Genomic DNA, 23880 nt, shown 5'->3' with positions numbered 1-23880 from the left:
AATGGCATCCACAGCGTTAAATTTTATTTTTACTTCCCATTCTCAAAGGCCTCTCTTCTAGTATAAACATGTTTGCCCCACTTAAAAGCTAAAGTAGAAAATCAAAGTGGGTTCTAGGAATACTTATAAATATTTCACAATCTTGCCTGCCTAGGGACATAAATCAGCGAGAACCAGCAGCTTCTGGGAAATAATCATACACAACAGGGACAACAGAAACAAACCCCAAAGTGTCATCAACCTGATGTTCTCCGCTCCTTGGGAAAATATCTTTCTTCTCACTGTGTTTACAAACAAGAAAATAGTTTTGCCTAACAAGGTGGGTTTCCTTGGTTCGTGCAATCACAGAAAAGCCTTTAAAATTTAGAAATCAAGCCACTAAAAATTTGGAGCAACAGTCAAATTAACAAGCTTACTTGTCTACTTTGTATTCCAGACCTGTATCAATACCAACCCACTAGACACACCTGGACTCCAAGATGAACCCTTTCCACAACAGCCACCATGAAGAAGCTCCCACTAGCCAAGTCTGGAAAGATCTGAGCAGCAAGAGAATTAAAGTATTGCATTGGAACACATAGAATAAATATATATCCATGAGTACACACAAATAATTGAATAAATAAACATTTGGGGGGAAGCAGCTCTTCCTTATGGAATAATTCTAATTACTAAGTACAAAAAAAAAAAAAAAAACAGAAAATCGCCATTAGGCAAACACCACAGCACTAAATGTTTCAGACAAGAACCATCAATGGATGCCAAAACTAGTGGAAAAAGTATAATGAGATACAGGAGATACATATATAGTATAATGAGATACATGGTATCTCCCTACAAGATATGAGTAAGCACAGAAAAAATAATAACTTTTCAGTGGAAACTAGCAGACATCACCTTAACACTATAATAAAAATTATGATCAATCATGAGACACGTTGACATCATTTGCCAACCGATCTGATAAAAGACACTTTTATAGTGTCGCTGGTTCGATTCCTAGTCAGGGCACATGAAGGTTGCACATCAGGTCCCCAGTTGGGGGGCGCAAGTGAGAGGCAACCACACAGTGATGTTTCTCTCCCTTTCTTTCTCTTTTCCTCTTTCTCTAAAAATAAATAAACAAACAAACAAACAAATAAATAAGTAAATAAATTATTTTTTTAAAGCCACTTTTATGGTATTTCTATCAAATGCACACCTGAATTTAATGAGAAAATATCAGCCAACTCCAAATTGAGAGTCATTTTTCTGTGTAACTAGACTGTACACTGCAAAAATTGTCAAAGGTATGAAAGAAAGACATACACACACACGCACACACAAAGCACCAAAAAACAAAAACAAAACAACTGAGGGATTACCTCTGACTGAAAGAGATCAAAGGAAACTGACACAGAAAGGCACTGCATGACACTGGACTGGGATAAGGACTGAGTAGGACAATTGGCAGCATTTGAAGGAATTCCATATTTGAGTTCATTGAGTGTTAACGCTGGTTTTCACAAATGTACTGTGGTTACAAGGGAACTCTCTTTGTATTATTTGTACAATTTTTTTAAGTCCAAAATCATTTAAAAATGAAAAGTTAAACAAAAAAGTAACGGCCTCCTTCCTCCCCACAAATAAAGTCTCAAAAAAAATTCAAATATTGTTTCCAAAGGCAGCATCTCCTTTCCACAGGAAGCTGCATTGCGCTCTGTGTATCCTCGTCTTAGGCTGCGCAGCAGGACGGCCCTGCTTGCTCCCTGCCCACTCTGGCCTCTCGCACCTTCACACAGATCAGATTGTCTTCCTCACACATCTCGTATCGCCTTGTTTTGAAGAAATAAAATGGTTACTTAAAAACAAACACAGTTTACTTGTCCTGAGTGCTCCCAGACTATGTTCCGAGTCTTCACCGGAGCAGCCAATGGGCTCCATGCCTGCGGCAGCCGGGCAGGTGGTCCAGCTTTCACTACGCAAACCCTGGGCGCTCACACCCGAGCGCTTGCCTGACCTCCGAGCCCTGCATGTCTGCACTTCTGCATCCTGCTCTTCCTTTAATTCATGTAAACGCTGCAGGAAGCCTGCCCAAGACTTGAGCCTCCCACGATTTATCTCTTCCCTCTACCACTTGTATTTGCCACTGAAATATACTGTCTCCAGGCTCCGTTACCCGTGTATGCAACCCCCCCTAAACCAGTTTCATAAACCCGCAGGGGGACGTAAACCCTCTGTGAATCTAGGGCCTTCCACAGTGTGTCCCAGCGGCTGACCACCGTTCCCAGTGGCACACTTCCTGATGACCCAGACTCTCAAGCCAAATGGGAAACATGATGTGACCGCCTCAAAATCTACGAAACCCTTCCCCACCTCTTACACACCGCCGCCACCACTGTTAAAGTCACTTCTCAACTCTGTCTTGAGTGATCAGCTGTGGAGCGATGTCTGCAGAGCACACAGCAGGTCCTCACTTAACATTGTGGATAGCTTTTTGAAAACTGTGACTTTAAGAGAAATGAAATATAATCCATATGATTTTACTTTTATGTGGAACCTAAAGAACAATATAACTGAACAAACAAAACAGAAACACTCATAAATACGGAGAATAGGCTGGTGATTGCCAGAGGGGTGGGGGTATTGAGGGGCTGGGTGAAAAAGGTGAAGGGATTAGGAAGTACAGGTTGGCAGTTACAGAACAGTCACAAAGATGTAAGGTGCAGGAGAGAGAATATAGTCAATAATGTTGCGAGAACTGTGTATGGTGCCAGGTGCATGCTGGAAAGAACACTTTGTAAAGTCTGTGATCGTCTAACCACTATGCTGTACTCCTGAAACTGATACAAAATAATATTGAATGTAAACTGTAACTGGAAAAAAAATTTAAATAAGTAAAAGGAAAAAATATATAATAAAACCAATTTTCCCATAGGCTAATTGATATCAACAAAGAGTTTAAGTTCCTACGGTTTATTCTGGTCACAAAAATGTCACCAAACTCCTAAATAAAGATCCAAAACACTTGTTATGTTAAACATTAAAGTAGATGTGAGCTCTACATACATTTTAAGAAGATTAATAAAAATAAGTAAAAGAATGTTTTTCCAACCCGATGATTCCAGTTCAGGGTCAGGATGGCCAGAGTTTGTCTTGGCAGCTCAAGGCACAAGGTGAGACCCACCCGGACAGGACGCCCTTCCATCCTCAGGCCACTCACACCCACACCCGCTCAGGCTGGCACAAGTCAGACATGCCAGTTATCCTCACTTGTGCATCTTTGGGATGTGGCAGGAAACAGGGGTACCTGGAGAAAACCCACAGAGACACGGGGGAACATGTAAACCACACACACAGTGGCCCTGGGCAGTAACTCACTTTTTGTTTCCTCATCAGCATTATAATAAAACAATGTTGAGTGAAACAACTTTATTCAAGGACCTGCTGTATATTTTTATACCCTGAATAATTTATGTGCTTGTTTTAAAACTTAAAGATCCACTTAAATACCTGTTAATTATTTGTAATGAAAAACACTTCAATTAAGTCACTGGGGTCTTCAAGAAGGAAGAATGTTCACTTTTCCTTTCCTAGGTTACTGGCAAGTCAGATATGAGCAGAAGAAATATACTTTGGGGTAAGCCACCTTTCTCCCCTTCTTTGACTCGGGAAATAAATCTTAGATGTTTCTTGTCAAGTTGTACATAAATTTCTGAATGCTGAAAAACAACGAAGGTGATAATGTACAGTCTTCTAGCAGAAGGCATATTTAGAAAATATTTCTGGTTTTTATTTCTCAGTTATTTGACTAAGGCATACTAAGGTAGGAAATGTCCCACCACAAAGGACTTCCTGAAGGCTCCCAGCCCACTCCACGACCTTCACCTACACTATGTAGTCAGGTGGGAACTGAGGTCAAGGGTGTGCTATCCTGCCGCCACCTGTTCTTTGTAATGTTTTATTGGAACATAGCTATGCCCATATGTGTACCTATGGTCTCTGTTGTCCTGCCAAAAATATTCACTATCTCAACCTTTACAGAAAAAGTTTACCAATCCTGGTATAGATGAGCCAATTTAGTAGAGCAGGAGGCGCTCTATAATCTCCAGTGCTGAACCAGTTATTGATGAGAATTTTTTTTCATTTTGAACCAAATTATCTCCCACTATAATTTAAGATTATTTCCTCCAAAACTGCTTAAGGCACATTTCCATTTTCACTTACATGTTACTTAAAAGCAAGAAATAGGTCAAAACAACTTTTTTAGCTTCCAAGATTAAAACAAAGAAGGAACAACGAGTTTCACTTCTTTTAAACTAGGAACTTCATAATGCAGGCAAATCTAGACTACGTGAAACTGAACCAAGGGCCAAATATACAAAATCCAAGAATACGTTGTTTCAAACATCTAAATTTTGCACAGTGGTCTCCCTGCCTAAATTGTCTTACCTCTTTCGTACATTTAAGTTTTCATATAGTTCATGTTAAAATGTATTCGTGTGCTCAACTCTCCTGTTAGAATTGTTCTTTTATCTACTTCCAAAGCACTTCAGACTCCAGATACTTACTTACATTTGGATTTCCTCTCATTCATTGTAAGAATCTTGTGTGTGTGTGTGTGTTTGTGTGTGTGTGTGTGTGTGTGTGTGTATCTTAGAGAGCATGGAAGGGAAGGAAAAAGAGAGGGAGAAAAACATTGATGTGAGAGGAGAAACATTGACTGGCCACCTTCTGCAAATGCCCCGACCTGGGACTGAGCCCTCAGACACATGTCCTGACCAGGGATCAAACCAGCAACCTCTCTCACTTTGCGAGACGACACCAGCAAACCGAGTACTCCAGCCAGGACTGTAAGAATCTTAAAGACAAGGTCTGTATAATCTACTCATATTTATAAATGTCCAGAGTATCTAACATGATTCATCGCATCCAGTTAATTCTCTTTTAAGTATTTGGGGAAAGGACAAAATTCAGTTCTTTTAACACTTTTCTTTACTCTTTTTACCTTCTTGACTTAATGGCTCCTTCCTCTGAGCACCGCCCTGCATGGTGACTAAGAGCCACGCTCTGAATTTATGTTGTTAGAGTCAAAGCCCATCTGTACCACTTAGGAGCTATGTGCTTGTGCCTCTGTTTCCACTTCCTTATCTGGGAGAAACACAATCTCCTTATAAGGTTGTTGTAAGGATTAAATGACTTAAAAGAGTGGTTCTCAAACTTCAGCTGCATTGCTGGGCCCCATCCCCAGAAGTCTGGGCTTCGGCAGGTCTGGGGCAAGGCCCGTGAATCTGCAGAAGCAGTGACTTAAAATCTTACAAACAGGCTTAGAACAGTGCCTGCTGTGTTGTAAGTGTTCAGTAAATGGTAACTACTGTTGAGCACTCAGCAAACATTCCTATTATTTTGGACATGAATGTGGGTCACCAGCACTACATTGTAAGCTTCTCACAGGGACAGAACTGTATCTTTCACACTTGCATCTCTGGGACCCCGCAGCGTGCCTGTGATGGCAGGGCCGGGGAAGCACGGACTGGCTTCTCTGCCTCTCCCCCAAGGTTCCTCTTGGTCAGCACAGAAAACAGGATTTGAGGGATAGAAAACTGTCCTACTGGCAACTTTCCCAGGGGTTTTGCAACAAGTATCTTTTGGTCATGGGCTCTTTCCTTTGCCCACCACACCCATGAGGGTTCGGTCCCACCGCCCACACTTGGGAAGCCTGAACAAGCTCAATCAGAACCAGTGAGCTTTTATAAGATTCTTGGGACCATGGTCTGTTCCCAAATAGGAACAGGATTTCTAATGGGCTTCTGTCAAAGGTAGCAGCCTGCCAGCACCACTGCTTAAAATTCTAGGTCCAGTCAATTCTTATATAAAAAAAGTTTTTTTATCTGGACACTGCCAAGCGGGAATCCTGGCATTCATTCCCAACTTATACTGTCTTAACTTCCCTAGTGCTCCAACATCTTTTAGTCAATAATTCATTTTAAGATTTGAAAGGGTCTGTTAACCTTAGCAGTCTTCAACATCACATAGCCAGCTTATAAAAGCCATGACACCCGCCACACCAAGGTTATGGCGCAGATCCTCCACAATTAGCGATCATCCTTTCAGCAGGGATCCCACCTGCAGACTCGCGGGATCATGGGAGGTCACCTTTCTAGCTCTCCTGGTGTCAGTTACGGCAGGTGGGAACTCTATCACTGCCTTCCCAGTGTGAAAAATCATTCTCTTGATGGAGATAAGAATAGTGTCATCTCATTGGTCAACATCTTACCATTGGCCACGAGGAAGAGGCCAAGGCCGTCCTTACTTTCTCGCTCTGATCACACAGCCTTCGCTTATGGCTCACATGTCCTCCTTTCTCTCTGTACTTGTCTTTGTAAAATCGGAGGTCCTTTCAAAGCTTAATTTACAGCCACACAAGATTCTTTCATTTCCTTCTCCTTCCCCAACACTGACTAACAGTAATACCATAGAACCAGAATTTCATTTCCGTCTTGTTCGTATGTCCTTTTACTGTTCCCAGAGATGACACCCTGACTGTCACTTCTCTTACTTTGTTGAAACCAGATTCCACGAAGTGCAGGGTTCAAAACAGGGTCACTTCCTGCCTGGGCTCCCTCCCCAGACCGGGCAGAGCTACTCAGTCCTGTGCAGCACTGATGCCAACGGCTGCAGGTTACACTTTCTTGACACGGATTTAGATTTCCTTCTGCTGCCACTGAATCACCTTCTTTCTAATCTTCCCACCAAATTATTTCTTCTAACCTGTCTAGACAGCCTTTCTTTGCTGTAATAAATCTTCACAGACAGGCTGTCTTCAGACCGTTTCCCACCTCCCCCCGGCCCCCTTTCTATTCTGGCACTACTACAGTCTCAGCAAACATAACCAGTCGGAATGAAAAACAAAGCACACACAGCATTCGGATGTTCTGGAATTCAAGGGGATCTCTGGTTTCCCTCTGGAAATCCCCCTTTCGCCAGAGCAGGCGTCAGCAACTGCTACTCAGTTCTTCCCGCTCATGGGGACCTCCCAGAAGAGGCTCTTGGGAAGCTACTAAAACCACCTGGCAAGTGTTACCTTCCTCAGGCCCCATCTCAGCGAATATCAGATGCTGGTAACAGTGAGCAACACGCTTCCTCCTAGGGTGGTCTGTGGAGCAGCAGCCTCAGGCGGCATCACCAGAGCACTTTCAGGAAACGCAGATTTTCAGGTTCCACCCCAGACCCACACGATTTGCAAATGAAGCTGAACAAGATCCCTGCATGAATCACATCACAGTAAAATTTGAAAAGCATTCATCTATACTATTTAGATATGAGATCCTGCTTCTGCCACAAATGTTTCTAAATCATATAGAGCCCCTGAAGATACCTACAGAGATACTCCTAAAAAAGGATTATATATGCACAATAAGTTTTGGAGATGTTGCTTGTTCTATTTTCTCTCCTTAAGATGAAAAATACACCTAAAGGTACTAAAGAATTCCTGCAGTAAATAAGCCTGTTAAATCTAACATTTCTCAAACACATCTGACCAAGGAATTTTAAAAATCTATTCACTTATTTTTATGAACAACTGTTACCATCTCAAACCACATTTATTGGCATTAACAGAAAACATAAAATGTAAAAGCTCGTCCTAGCCCAGGCTGTTGTGGCCCAGTGGATTGAGTGTGGGCCTGCGAACAGAAAGGTCGCCGGTTCAATTCCCAGCCAGGGCACGTACCTGGGTTATGGGCCAGGTTCCCAGTTGGGAGTGTATAGAGAGGCAACTAATTGATGTATAATATCTCTCACACATCAATGTTTCTCTCCCCCTCTTTCTCCCTCTCATCCCAAACTCTCTCTAAAAACAAATAAAATATTTTAAAAATAATAAAACCTTGACCTAAAAGAATGAAGAGGACATACAATTGTATATACATATATCTACCACAACAACTAAAAAATGTATATGGGTAAGGACTGGAAAGACTCATGGAGAAATTAACCCAGTTAAAAAAAAATTTTTTTTTAAGTTTTACAAATACAGCACTTACCATGAGCTAGGCTTTATGTTAAATGCTTTTTGATTAACTTGTTCAATCCCCTTAGTTCAACAAAGTAGGGACTATTATCATCACAGTTTTACAAACAGAGAAACTAAGTCAGAGATGTTGAGAAACTCCCTAAGGACACACAGCTGGTAAGGAGTGGCGCTGAGATTATTTGGCTCCAGAGCTCATGTTTTTTGTTTCTGTATTTTTTTTAATCTTCACCCGCGAATATGTTTATTGATTTTAGAGAGAGAGAGAAACATGGATGTGAGAGAGAAACATTGACTATTTGCTTCCTGCAAGCTCCCCAACCAGGGATGGAACCCCCAACCTAGGTATGTGCCCTGACTAGGAATCAAACCCACGACCTTTCTGGTGTACGGGACAACTCTCCAACCAACTGAGCCACCCTGCCAGGGCCAGATTTCATGTTTTAACCACTATACTATGCTGACTCTCAAGTGATTTTTCTCCTTCATGACTTTTTGTTATTGTTCAGTGCTTCTAGAGTAGACATTTGATAATAAAAATCAAGAAATTAAAAAAAAAAAAACTTGTCCCAGAACGTAAGCACCTTCATTCAACAATTACAGAGTTCTGCACGCACCCTTCCAAACCTCTCCTGTTGGCCTGTTTACCAACAATTTTTAAGCACATATATTAATTAAGTGTAGATGTGATGTTGCCTTCTTTTTGGCTGGGGAGGCCAGCAGAGATCAGCAAAAAAGAATGGAAGGGGAAGAGGTCAATACCAGAGCTACCAACCCCATGATCGAAGTAGTCTGTGATGGCCCCACACCTTCTGGACATGTTTTGCCTCTTCTCTTTACTGTTTGCATCAACTCAGAGAAAAATCACATTCAGATTCCAATCGACATGTTCTCTGCTTAATAAGATCCAAAAGCAACTTCAAGCTTCTTGTGTCCACCCCTCCTCTTTAGGCGTAATTACTGTAAGCGGTACATGAGGTTCCATTCTTAGAACTCCCTCAATTTTTACTTTAATCCAACTTCATTTTAAACACCCACAATGGGACTCCTTCTGCTTTCTATCTGTATGAAGTTAGATAACAAACGTAACATCTTCTCTAACTTTATTCAGTTCAGCTAGAGTAAATCACAACCCTAATTTTTGAAGAGGCCACTGTTCACGTATGTTGACACTGATTGATAATCTGTTTCTAGATGAAAGCTCTATTGTTAACAAAATAACCTACATTCCACAAGTAGGTGACTGAGGAATTGTTGTCGGCAGCCGTCGGTCTCGAGAGACGATGGTGTAGCTTCTTAAGAGTCTATCTGCACCGCCGAGAATGGCTGTGCAGTCCGACTCGGGAGTGACACGGTATCTGTCTCCTCCCGTGTTGAATCGACATCTTGCGATGACGCTGGAGTGTCCTCTCCAGTGAAGCTGAAGCTACAGAGCCTGGGCAGGGTGATATGGAGGGTCTGCTGTTGCCCATGCAGCAGAACCCCCCTCTCTTCGCAGCTGAAGGGTCCAAGGGAAAGACGGAGTCAATACAGCTTGGCTTCAGGTGCGCCGCAGGAGTTGCCGGTGTTGACTACAACGTCAAACCGCCTTAGGGACTCCGGCTCCGGATTTTCTGTCGGGGTTTACTCCCTTAGCCTTTCCCCTGAAGAGGTATGCCGCAAGGCAGCGGAGGTTTTTTGGAGTCAAGAGTTTTCCTTCTCTGATGTGCCCTGACTGGAAGATCGAACCAGCGACACTTAGCTCGCAGGCCGACGCTCAATCCACTGAGCCAAACCAGCCAGGGTACTGAGGAATTAACGGACACAATATATGTGAATTATAGAGGAGGAGACCTCTTGCTAGAGTATTTTTACCACTTACAAGGGTTTTACAATCCTTGCTTATCTAAAAACAACGTGTGGTTTCTATCGCCCCTGCCCCCATCCCAGCTCCATCCACACTCCTCCCCTCCCACGTCCTCATCCAGGTACCTGATGAAATATTATGCAGCCACGACAAATACTTAGAACTTCTTGTAACACATGGAAATATTTTTGGTGGAAAGTAGGGGCAGAGGTAAATAAAACTGAAGAAACAGTGTTACCAAACAGCAACTGGGGGCCCGCTGCCTGCCACCAACCTCTAGGCGAAATTTCAGAGGCAAAGGTTTGGGGATAAAGAAAAGGAGTCTTTATTCAAAAGCAGTCACTTAAGCCTATCAAGTCATAGCTTTAATCACTTAAACCTACAATTAAGGCTACACTCTCAACATCTGGGTTCTCCTATCATTCCCCCTATTAGTTTTAATGATCTTATTTCTTTAGGGTTAATTTACAAACTAAAACAACATAATAACACAAAAGCTACACAATTTTGAAAGAATGACAGGTTTCTGCCTCAGAGCTCGTCCCCTCTAGAACACTCAAAGAATAAACCTGCCACCCTCTGCCAGGCCAGCCTCTAGGCTGTGCCCAGAGTTCTTTCCCATCCAAAATACCATCCTTTGGGAAATGCAGGTACCTGCAGCACCATCATCCAGGCATCCTTGAGGAAGAAGAGAGCCAGTGAGGGAACCTGAGGACCTGATCCCTCCCAAGAGCCCCCGAGCCAGACAGCTAGCTCTCTTTCATTTCAAATCTTCTTGATCATAATTCCATGTGCTCTGGAGGCATTCATTTTCTCAGCCAAACCCATCCTAGACTTACCATCGCCTCAGAAAACTCCTCCTATGTCCCCTTCCTACTTCTCCCAAGGGATCTGACCAGATCTCTCAGTATCAACAGTGCAAGGTCAACTAAAACACGTAGAAGGAAACACATGCATATACCAAGATGCTAATAGCAATGCTCTCTGTGTGATCAGCTACTGGCAAATTTTTGTTTCTTTCCAAACTTCCAATCTTTCTATATTAAACATATTACGATTATAATCAGGAAAAACGACCTCAAACCACTCACACCACTACTCTCGACCCTCAACCCTAAAAAGAAAGGCGAAGTTACACAGATGAAAACGGCGAGTCCTCACTCATAAAAGATTAAGACCATGTCTATAGTCAGAAAGAAATCCACAGTGAAGTTAGCTCTAAGGTAAGTGTATTCGTGGGTGGGGAAGAGTATGATAAACCTGAAGCTGAAAAGCCAAGAATACGGGACAGTTAAGATTCCACTCCTTCCTCCTTGCCACTCAAAGGAATCCATTCAGCCAGGCTCTCAGCCTGCCCTAACGGGACAGGACCTAGGAGAGGAATGGAGGTGAGTGCAAGGAGCTTCCATGAGAGAAGTGGGGAGAGCGAAGCCAAGGAGAGACTACAGCGGGGAAACATCAAAGAGCACAGCAAGAAGGGATGAGGCAGCCCTTCCATTACAAGATGCCTTTAGAACCTATACATAGGACATGAATTGGGCTCTGCCCAAAATTCCTATTCTAATAACATCAATGCTCAGAGTGTCTTTTTTTGTGGCCAAAATGCTGAAGTGTTTAGGATTATTATCTCTGGCCATTAACCTCTGAGTACTCAGAGCTAACAGTATCTGAAGAAAATAATTTAGGAAGTAAATACCCCAAAGTCAAATATCAATAATTTGGGGGTTCCCAGTGGTTGAATTTAATTGTCTGCATACAGCCAGGTCAGGTATCAGCTTCCCAGGGAAGAATGAGAGATACACAATGAATTATGTGACAACTACATTTACCAGGTGATACGAAGGCACATGATCCACGTAGTTTCTAGCAAAATCCAAACTCCCTCCTCTGCCCCAGAGGAAAGGCATTGCATTCACTACTGCTGGATACACAAACTGCACACCTATATATATTTTTTATTAATCATGATCCTCATATATAGCACACTGGCCTCATCAGAGCCATAAGCAAGAATCTGCGTTTTGATCCCAGCTTCATGGTCTTCATTGTCCACCACACTCCTTCCTGAACCCCAAGTGACAATTGTCCAGTTCTACACAAGAGAATGTTTTCGGTACTCAGACCTCAACATGCAGATAGGGACGAAGTTTTCAACCCGTGGGAAGTAAAGGGGTTTTAAAAAGCCTTTAAGTATATATTCAAGCAACTAATTTTCCACACAGACCTTTCAATGAATGTAAGATTAAATCACCAAGATAGTTTTTTAAAGCAGTTCTGAAGCAAGACTGAAAACTATTTTAAAACTCACAGATAGAACATGAAACTGAATTAGACCAAAATCTTTGAAAAAGAACACAAGATTGAAACCCATTCATTTTTCCTAAGAGCTACCTCTTTCTGGGGTATAAGGCCCGCAGAACCTTGATATTCCTGCATTACTTTGAATTTGATAGTATGTGGATCACTTGGAATAAAGGTCAAGACTTCTTTGAAAATAGTTACAAAAGGTACTGAGTTGACCAAGAACTTTCAAGAACGAAGTGGGCAGCAATGAGGAAGTAACCAAGGATCCTTCTATTTCTGTTACATATTTCAAAGCCAAGAATTAGATGATACTTGTTGAGTAATGGAAAAACTTGGAACACTAAAATATTGTTAAACTCTTAGGGTAAAAGTATAGTTATAATAAAGCTCTTACACTCTTCTGGCTTTAAATCCATGTATGATTCTGGAGATTGGTTGCACAACAATGTGAATGTGCTTAACCTCATTGAACTGTACATTTAAAAATGGTTAAGCCCTAGCTAGTGTGGCTCAGTGGACTGAGCACTGGCCTGTGAACCAAAGGGTCGCTGGTTCGATTCCCAGTCAGGGCACATGCCAGGGTTGTGGGCCAGGTCCCCAGTTGGGGGCGCATGAGAGGCAACCACACATTGACATCTCTCTCTCTCTTTCTCCCTCCCTGTCCCCTCTCTAAAAATAAATAAATAAAATATATTTTTAAATGGTTAAGAAGGAAAATTTTACATTATTTGCATTTTACCACAATTAAATTCTTAAAAATTAAAGCTTATTTGATAAGATTCTGAAATTCCAAATTTACTTACAAATGATAATCACCAAAAGTAAGTAAACACAGCATAGGGCAGTCTCTAACTTGGCCTGGGGCTTGCCTGTGCCTTCAGGTGATGGGAGATTTAATGCCTTGTCAGATCTACTCCTTAATTTCAATGAGGTTTCAAATGGCAAGGTCAGAAATGTAATCACCAGCAAATGAAGCTCCAGGAGTTAATTAGCACAATTGTGTGCCCAAGTTGTCTTCTTATAAATGTATTTAAATGCAGCACAAAAAGTCATCAGTATAAATAAAGCCTTAATTCTGAAGGCAAAAATGAGGACTGTTTCCCCTGCAGAGAGCAGAACTGGGCTCTTTCCTGGCAAAGCACTTTCCCCTCCACTCTCACCCACATTTCTGCTAACCAAGGTTTCACAAGTCAATTCCCATTTCTTATCACCGATTACATTTGACACACTCAGGGAACCTAGTTTTTGAAAGCTTTCCAATTATAAATTAATTCCATGATTCATGGCAGGCAATTCCTGTCACATAACTCTCAGTTAAGTCCTGTGTATCTCAAACTGGATAACGAACAGGTTGACACCATCACAGTCCTATTAACCATCAGCTGATGCGTTTAATCTTGACCCATCTTCTCTTCCTCGCACTCTTCTATGCTCCAGGGAGCAGCCCACTTCAAGCTGAGCAGACGCACAACTGGAAAAGGTTGGGGTGGCTGTTTTGTTTTTGTTTTTTTACCTCTTTGCCTTTCAAACGTTTTTTTGACTGCAACCCATAATAAGTACACTTTATATGGCAGCCCAGGTCTTATAAACATGTGTGTATATATATATGTATATAACTGAAATAAAAGGCTTTTAATCATCTCCATATACTGCCTGCCAGTGAGATAAACTCTGAGCTTATTATATATATTCATATTAAATGCTAATATTCCACTATAATGATTCTACAATTCTCATGTTCTCAATGAAATAACTTCCACTTTTTGTGCTACTTGAACCTTCAAAGCATTCAATAAATTAATATTTTAAGTACTTGCATATTCACATATTCAAAATCAGGCTGAATTACATGACTATATACAGGTAACCCCGTATAACGCGGTTGTTAGGTTCCTAACAAATGCTGTGTTATGCGAATCCGTGTTATACAAAACAAAGAACTAGTGCAAAATGGGGGGGATAGGTTCCAAAAATTAAAAAAAACATACTATTATATTTTTATAATTAAGAGAATATCTTTATTAAAGCAATTTTCATCAAAGTATTACATATTAATGTGAATTAAGTAATGTTTTCTTCGTCATCACTACTAAGCTCCATTAACCGAATAAGTTTTTTTTTTTGACAAGATATCCTCATCTTCTGAACTTTCTTCAGCAATGTCTTGATTTCTATGTTCTACTTTTTTCGATCTTCCAGTCAGGGCACATCAGAGAAGGAAAGCTCTGATTCCAAAAAACCTCCGCTGCCTTGCGGCATACCTCTTCAGGGGAAAGGCTAAGGGAGTAAACCCCGACAGAAAATCCGGAGCCGGAGTCCCTAAGACGGTTTGACGTTGTAGTCAACACCGGCAACTCCTGCGGCGCACCTGAAGCCAAGCTGTATTGACTCCGTCTTTCCCTTGGACCCTTCAGCTGCGAAGAGAGGGGGGGTCTGCTGCGTGGGCAACAGCAGACCCTCCATATCACCCTGCCCAGGCTCTGTAGCTTCAGCTTCACTGGAGAGGACACTCCAGCGTCATCGCAAGATGTCGATTCAACACGGGAGGAGACAGATACCGTGTCACTCCCGAGTCGGACTGCACAGCCATTCTCGGCGGTGCAGATAGACTCTTAAGAAGCTACACCATCGTCTCTCGAGACGGACGGCTGCCGACGACGACGACGACGACGACGACTTTTTGCAAAATATCTGTTATTTTAGATTGCTTGCTTTTAGCTGAGAGATCTTTATAAATTTCGTTATACGGTGCTAAGTACTTTTGAAGTTCTCTCTTAAACTTTGTGCTCCTTTCAGTGCAAAGATCTTCATTTAAGAAATATGACTCTTGGCAGAACTTCCGGCCAAGATGGAGGCTTAGACGGACACGCTAGGTCTCCCTCTACAACTATAGAGGAATACAACTACTTCAAAACAAAGGATAACTAGAAATTCCAGAAAATAAAACTACACGGAAGTCCAACATACGAAGTTATAAACCAGCGGTACCATTTGGGCAGGTAAGAGTTAAAGAGGGCAGTGCTGTTTGCGGTCGCACCTGGACAACGGCGGGCGGCGAGGAATCCCGGATCCGTCAAGCCCCTGGCGGTGCGCGACCCCGGCGAGGAATCCCGGCTGCGGCCAGGCCCCTGGCGGTGCGCGACTCCGGAGCTGGGGAGAGCGGCCCGCATCGCCTTGAACAGTGAGGCCCAGGGGGGCGGGAGGACGGATCCCGGTCTCCTAGCTGAATAACTGTGTGAATCCATCTTGGACCCCTGCCCCCAAAGAAAGCACCACAGGGCTGCGAAATAGGTTGCGGACAGGCAGGCGCCAGCCGGTCGCTGATTTGTGACGCGTACACAGGCACTGCCCCCGACAGCCGGCCCAAGAAAACAAAACGCATCTGTCAAAATGAGGCAGGCAACTTTAGAAATACCGGTAACACAACTCACCAGGCAGCAGATAGAGAACCTGACAGATGAACAGATAAGAAACCTGTCAGAGGCTCAGTTCTGGGCCATTGTTATCAGGTGGCTTACAGAATTCACAAAAGAGCAGGAAAAAGATATGAAAGAAGCGAAAAACTTTCATAACGAAAGGAACAAAACCACATACGAGACAGAAGGAAAGGAAATAAAATCCAGAGTTCATTTCAACAAACTGGAATATGGAGAAGGAACAAGCAGTCAACCAATGCAGCGAGAGGAAATGGGAAGCAACAATGAAAGGATCAGAAACCTCTGGGACAGCTATAAAAGGCCCAACATAAGAATCATTGGTTTGCCAGAGAATGAGGAAGATGAACTAGAACTTGAAAAATTGAGTGAAAATATAATAAAGGAGAACTTCCCAGACTTGGGGAAGGGAATAGACCTGCAGGTCCAGGAAGCAAGGAGAGTTCCCAAGAGACTGGACCCAGGGAGAACCACTCCAAGACACATTATAATCAAAATATCAAAAATTAAAGATAGAGAGAGAATCTTAAAAGCAGCAAGAGAGAAGAAAAGAATTATGTACAAAGGGGTCCCAATTAGACTATCAGCTGACTTCTCAAGGGAAACCCTACAGGCAAGAAGAGACTGGCAAGAAATATTCAAAGTAATGAAAATCCAAAACCTACAACCACGAATACTCTATCCAGCGAAATTGTCATTCAGAATAGAAGGACAGAGAAAGTGTTTCCAGGACAAAATAAAACTGAAAGAGTTCATTAGATCCAAACCACTGTTATATGAGATGTTAAAGGGACTGGTTTAAAAAAAAAAAACAGAAGCTAGGGAGATGAAACAAAGGCAAACTAAATAGGCAACGAGAGTGGAAGAGGAACTGTGGGTACGGGAAGCATATTGGGGGGAGGTCAACAGGGAGGGGGAATGGGGAAAGGGAGGGAGATGATATAGGAATTGGGGATCAAGGTAGGAGGGAATGGAATAGATGGAGAGAGGTTGGGAGGAACTGTATGCACAACTAATGGACATAATCTAAAAGGGGGGGACAACTGGAGGGAGGGGGGCCACCGGGTGGAGGGGAGCAGAGGGAAGGGAAATTGGCACAAATGTAATAATTTAATCAATAAAACACATTAAATCTAAAAAAAAAAAAAAAAAAAAAAAAAAAGAAATATGACTCTTAACTGTTCAGCTAAGTCTAGGCCTTTCTTTATGCTTTTTAGAGTAAACTGTTTAACTTCTTCGTTTTCATCAGTGCTATCGTCCCCTAAGTTATCTTGGCACATTCTGGATGTCATTTCCACCAAAACTGCTTCATCAGTTTCTTCTTCTACCAGCAACTCTTGGGTATCTTCTACAGCCATATTGTGTTAGAGTGAAACTGTGTTATAGAGGTACTGTATTATAAGGGTGTTTCCCCAATTCTCTAGCCGTGATATAGAAGTGCCATGTTATATGGGGGATATCTCTAATTAGATATTATATGTCTTTGTGTGAAGAAAGAGTAACCAACTAATCTTGGGACCCAAAACAGCATATTCAACACATGGAACATACTTAATCACTGCTAGAACAATCACTGCCCTTAGTTTACTTAAGGGAAAGAGAATCTCAGCAAAAGAATAAATAGATGCAATTTTCTTTGACCAAATTGAAGAGGGAAAAGAATGTATATTGCAAATATCTCCCGTTATTTATTTTAAAATATTATTGCTACATTTTTTAAAAAGGGAGGGGCTCCTAAAAAACTGCTAGAAGTAGGATGGTTTATCTTCTATGGGAGTTTCCATTTGGGCTGTTTCTAATTTAACAAAACAGGAGGAAGAGTAAAAAGGATGTTACAAATGATCACAAAAACGTAGTGTCAAAAAAAAAATGACAAAACAGCAGAAAAAAATTAACTATATGATCACTAACGATAGTGTTGTTACTGGCAATGTGGGCTTTCAGTTCAGCAATAGTGATTCCTTTTTTAAAAATTATTTTTTATTGATTATGCTATTACAGTAGTCCTGGTTTTCCCCCTTTGCCCCCTCCACCCAGCACCCCCCTCTCTCTCGGGCAATACCCTCACCATTGTTTCTGTCCATGGGTCATGCACATAAGTTCTTTGGCTGCTCCATTTCCTATACTGTACTTTACATCCCCATGGCTCTTCTGTAACTACCTATTTGTACTTCTTAATCCCCTCACCTCTTCACCCATTACCTTACACCCCCTCCCATCTGGCAACCATCAAAACACTCTCTGTATCCATGATTCAGTCTCTGTTCTTCTTGTATGCTTAGTTTGTTTTTTAGATACACTTATTGATATATATATTTATTGCCATTTTATTGTTCATAGTCTTGATCTTTGTTTTCTTAAATACAGTAAGTCCTTTTAACACTTCATATAGTAATGATTTGGTGATGATGAACTCCTTTAGTTTTTTTAATCTGGGAAGCTCTTTATCTGCCCTTCGATTCTGAATGATAGCTTTGCTGGGTACAGCAATCTTGGTTATAGGTCCCTGCTTTTCATGAATGAATATTTCTTGCCAGTCCCTTCTAGCCTGAAAAGTTTCTTTTGAGAAAGCTGACAACTCTTACAGGAACTCCTCTAGAAGTAACTGACTTCTTTTCTCCTGCCGCTTTTAAGATTCTCTGTTAATCTTTCATCTTTGGCACTTTATTTATGATGTGTCTTGGCATGGGCCTCTTTGCATTCATCTCATTTGGAACTCTCTGTGCTTCCTGGACTTGCATGTCTATTACCTTCACCAAAGTAGGGAAGTTTTCTTTTATTAATTTTTCAAACAAGTTCCAATTTCTTCCTCTTTCTCTTCTCTTTCAGGTACCCCTATGATGTGAACATTGGACCTCTAGACATTGTCCCAGAGGCTGCATACACTATCCTCATTTTTCTGAATTCTTTTTTTTTCTTGTTGTTCTGACTGGTTGTTTTTTGCTTTCTTATGTTCCAAATCATTGATCTGATTCTTCGCTTCATCCACTCTACTGTTATTTCCCTGTAAATTGTTCTTCATTTCAATTAGTGTATCCTTAGTTTTTGACTGGATCTTTTTTATGCTATTAAGGCCCTCACTAAGTTCCTTGAGCATCCTTATAACCAGTGTTTTGAACTCTGAATCTGATAGAGTGTTTATCTTCAATTCATTTAGCTTTTTTTTTTTCCTTTCATTTGGGCCATGTTTCTTTGTCTTCTCATTTTGGCAGCCTCCCTGTGTTTGTCTCTATGTATTAGGTAGAGCTGCTTTGACTCTGTCTTGGTAGTGTGGCTTAATGTAGTAGGTGTCCTATAAGGTACAGTGGCACAGCCTCCCCTATTACCCAAGCTGGGTACTCAAGGTGCGCCCTTCATGTGAGCTGAGTACACCCTCCTCTTAAAGATTGGCTGTGACCACTGACCACCAACCTCCACCCTTGGTGGAAGATCAGCTGTGCAGGGGCAGGGTGGTGGTACTCCGACATGGTCTGTGGCTGTTCACTGGGTGCACTTGCCTGGGGGTGTCCCAGGTGGTTCAGGCCAAGGTCAGCCCCCACCTGTGTTTTTCCCAGGGCCACCCTGCTGAGCTATAAAGCAGTCTGAGATGGCTGCTACATGTACTGGGCTTGGAGATTCCCTGGTGAAGCGAAGCTGGGAATCTAAACTGGCTGCTGCCAGTGCCAGGCCTGGGGCTCACTGAGGCAACTATTGCTTCTTTGAAAGGATTTAGGAGGTTATGAAGCATGAGCCAAGACAAGGCATTTATATGGAAAAACAGCCTGGGTGGGCCCCAGTTGGGTGGGGCAGAGTATCTGGAGATCTCCGAGGCAGGGCAAACAGTGTCATCCAGATTGATGGAGTCTCAGATATGGCACCAACTTGCCAGCTCTTTTGGGGGAGGGTTTAGAAAAGGGTCAATGGCCTCTGCTCACCTTGATGCCAGACATTTCCGTTTCTGGTATCTTTCAAGCTGCTACCCTAGTTTGGGAGCTGAGAGGGAGTGAGTCTGAGTAGGTGAGTCCATGTGTGGGTTCTTAAAGAGGAACTTTTAGGGCTCCAGAAGTTTCTTCCACTGACTCAATCCCTGCTGGTTTTTGCAGCCAGATGTGGGGACTTATCTTCCTGGCACTGGAACTCTGGCCTGGGGGTCTGGTGTGGGGCTGGGACTCCTCACTCTTGAGATATCATTTCCAATTTTTTTTATCAACCACATGTGGGTGAGGGATCAGCCTATTCCATGTCTGCATGCCTCCTATCCATCTGGATGGATGTGATTCCTTATATTTGTAATTGTCAGACTTCCTTCAACTCAATTTCTGACAGTTCTGAGTGATGACTGTTCTATATTTTAGTTGTAATTTTGATGTGGTTGTGTGAAGAGTTGAGCCATGTCTGCCTATGCTGCATCTTGACCAGAAGTCAGCAACCTGCTTCTTGAGTTCAGCAAAGAAAGAACTCAAGAGCCAAGAACTCTGGTGCAAGAGATAGTTTACTTAGCACAGAGGGAAAACAAGTGAGCCAGTGGGGCCGTGTGGATTTGGGCAACACGTTGCAAAGGCAAAAGAAGGGCCCTTGGAGGAAAAGAAGCAAAGATACATGCCTGACAAAGGAAGATGTGGTAGAGAGGGAGAGATGAAGAGAAGGGGAGAGGAGGAGAAGCGGACAGGAGGAGAGGAGATGAGGAGAGGGAGAGAAGAGAAGAAGGGGGAGAGGGGAGGAGCAAGAAAAGGGGAGAGAGAGAACTGGGTCCTTTGCCTTAGGGGTTGTTATTTGTTTTCTAAATGCAGGGACTTTAAGGGAGGATCTCAATAGAACATTCATCAGTTTTCCAGATGCGTCCTTTCAGGGTCTCTATTGATTGGTCAATGCTAGGGTAGGGGGTCCTTAGTCATTACCTCTGGTCCTGATCAGCCATGGCATTGCTTCATTTCATTTTTCAGTTTTCTAGATCTGGAGCGAAAACACAGCTGAGGCCTAAATGTTATCTCTAGCTTGACCAAAACTCTGTCTCTGTGGTCAACAGACCTGAGGCTTTGTTCCTAAGATTATTTGATGCTGATCCTGAGGGCTTAATGCTGAAGGGAGTGGTCTTGCAGGGGAGTTAGAGGGCTGGATAGGACCAGCTGGAATCAGCCATCTGGCTCAGTTTCCCCATTCCACCTGCCAAGTAATTTTCCTAGCTTCTTACTATCCTGCCTCAGTGTGGGAGATGAAGAAACTTTCCTCTACTCTCAGGGTTCTTTTGGTTGTTCTAACACTCAAATAGACATGAAACAGATTAGAAAGAGAAAGGGACCAAATATAATCCCTGCACACATGAGAGAGTCAGAGACCCACATACGTGAGTGTTCCAGGTGAAAATGGGAAAATGAGGTAGATATGACATTATGGGCTAAGGATGAGGTAAGGCACCCTGGGGATTCAGAAGGTAATAATAGGGAGAGCACATGTTCAGTAATCAGGAGTTTACCCTGCCATTCAGCTCAGTCATCTCTGACAATCTCTTATTACGGGCAAGGCTCCTAATTCAAATTCCTCCAGATAGTTGGGGGTGAGGGCTCAAAAGTTTCTCTTGAGCCTACAGGGTCTCAGCTGCCTTTAGCCCTAAATAATCTGCATACCACAGAGGCATGCCTTTGGGTGGCTTGTTCTAAACCCCTAGAGTGGCAAAGTGAAACTAAAGCCCCAAATGTAGACACAGGAAACTATATGCTCCTGTCATTAATAATGTTCCAGAATCGGTGTTTCTAAGAAAACCATGAAAATTTGAGAGCCTCTGAGCAAAGTTTGGAAATTTGTCATAAGGGAAAAGCCAGTGTGAGCAAAGAAGGGGTTGCAGACACCGGCTCTCAGAAGCCTAGAGGGCAACCTGGTACATATCTAGCAGCAGTTCAGTGCCTATGTATCATATACACAACACAACAGAAATAAATATATATATTTATTCTTTCCAGATATGTATGTACATACATACATATATACATATATATATATGTATATATATATATATTTATTCTGTCCAGAAGGTATCTGCTTTCCAGCCATGCAAAATGAAAAACAGAGACATTTAGTGAAGAAGATACAAGGAACATTGTACATAGGACAATGACACCTTAGTCACCTTCAAAGTAGGCACCTTGGGACCTCACACAGTTCTCCCATCAGCTGCACCATTGTATTTTCCTGAATCTCATCAATGATCTCAAATCTCTACCCTTTCAAAGGTGATTTTAGTTTGAGAAAAGTCAGAAGTCACGGGTGCCAAATCTGAGCTGTAGGAGGGCTGAGTCACCTGGGTGATTTGATTTTTCACCAAAAAATCTGCACCAGACGTGATGCATGAGTGAGTGTGTTGTCGTGGTGAAGCTGCCAATCACGAGTTGCCCATAGCTGCGGCCTTCTGAATCATCTGAGTAGTTTCCATGGAGGAATGTTCAGGCTTAACACAAAATCTAATGCAGATTCATTGCTCTACCCACTCAGTCATTTTGAATGCAAGACCCACACAGTGCACATGCTCACTCAAGGGTGTCTACTGCCCTCACTGACCAGTACAGTGAAGCTGTCATTGTTCATGCATGTGCGTCCCAGTCCAGTCTCCTTGGCTGCCAGGTTACATCAATGTCGTGCAAAACATTCTCATTATATTAACAATGGCTGCACTTTTTCTGGACAGACTATATACACACACACGCACACACATAAAATTGTGTATTTGGGCTATTTTTAATTTAACAAATTAGCAACAGACCAAATAGACAATGTTTTGGGTATATATATATGTTTACCTCTAACATTGGTATACTGCTTATTATTTGCCAGGCACTGTTTTAAGAACTTCTTATAAATATGAATGCATTTATTACTCATAATTATCCAAAGAGGCACAGAATAGTTCAGTAACTTGCCCATGGTCACTCAGATGGCGAATGGCAGGGAAACCCAGGCTGGTTGGTTTCAGTGTTTCTGCTCGGATTCCCTGCATTCTGCGGCTTCTTGTCCGTGAATGCTTTTGGTTCCTGCCCTTTTGGACGCCTACCTCTCCAGTCACCCAAAAATTCTGCAGGTCTACCTGCACTCGATCTTTCTAGTAATTTCAGAGTTGGTTTCTCTGTTTGCAATCAAGACCCCTGACTGACTTGGTTCCAAATCCAATTATAGAGACAAGCTCAGGTGAACATAAAAACGTACATTGTACTGTGGCCCAAAAACAAGTCGATTACCTGAGAAACACTGGGAAGAGGAAGGTAGGAATGGGGATGGGAGGCATATCTGTCATGTAAATGAGCCAAATCCTCATCTGACAGGGTGGGAAGCAACAGCTATCATGACACTTATGAAAGCAAGAAATAGAGGTGTTTGTTATTCTCAATTTCAAGCAGAAGGCAGGTGGATTTCCTGTGGTCAACTACAGACATTCACAATTTTCTACCTGAGTCTGCTGTGAAAAGCAGCTATGAGTATCTTTAGGCCACAATTCCCTGGACTTCACACTCAGAAAAATTTGAGAACTGGAAAAAGTCAGGAGTGATGAAAAAAAATAAACACTCTGCTTTGTAGCCAGTCAGCTGCCTCTCTTCCCACACGAGCTTCTCCGACCTTATCTTCCTCCGCGGAACCCAAGGCTGGGTTTGAGGGCAGCTGGCCCAGGGCTTATCTGGCACCAAAGGGGGGACCCTTGGCACAGAGCAGATGCAGTCTGAGGACAAGGTGCTGGGGAGGCGAGGGGAGGGTGGGGAGGATGGAATGGGGCTGGGGAGGGGAGGTGTCCATTTCTGCCTGTCTGGAGGCCACAAGGCAGTCGTACCAGCTCTGAGGGGACACACTAGGATGGTAGCAGACGGCCATTTAGTTTCTTCTTTCCTAAACCAAAAAACTGAAACTTCAGAAAATGTCCTGGAGACAAATACCACCACTACATACTAGCAGGGAAAAGATGGATGGTAAATAAAAGAAACAAGTTCTTACTTAAATACCTGACCTTTGGTTTATAAATAGTTGGTAAAAAAAAAAAAAAGAAGAAAGAAACAATTATCAATTATTTATATTAAAAAGTGGTATGGGAATGGGACAGGAGAAGGAGGTAGATTTATAATTTTAAATAGGTGGCCAAGTAGCCTCATCGCGAGAATGCCTTTTAAGTAAAGACTTAGAGCAGGTGAGCAGGTCCCTGGGGAAAGAGGGTCTCAGGCATAGAAGACAGGGGCAAAGGCCCTGAGCTGGGAGTACCCCCAATGTGAGGAAGGACCAGCAAGAGGGCCAGTGGGGCAACAGCAGTGACAGGGGACAAGAATATGGCTTTA

General features: G+C 42.6%; 1 protein-coding gene across 2 annotated transcripts in view; it reads right to left on the bottom strand.

Annotated features, from left to right (window-relative positions):
• RAPGEF5 (Rap guanine nucleotide exchange factor 5) overlaps window positions 1-23880 on the bottom strand; it is a 206058-nt gene that overhangs the window by 167301 nt on the left and 14877 nt on the right. The window lies entirely within an intron of this gene.

The sequence above is a fragment of the Furipterus horrens genome, unplaced genomic scaffold, assembly GCF_987537825.1.
Source record: "Furipterus horrens unplaced genomic scaffold, mFurHor1.1.pri manual_scaffold_9, whole genome shotgun sequence".
NCBI lineage: Eukaryota > Metazoa > Chordata > Mammalia > Chiroptera > Furipteridae > Furipterus > Furipterus horrens.
The sequence above is the reverse complement of the archived record's forward strand: the minus strand, read 5'-3'. Positions and strand labels throughout refer to the sequence as shown.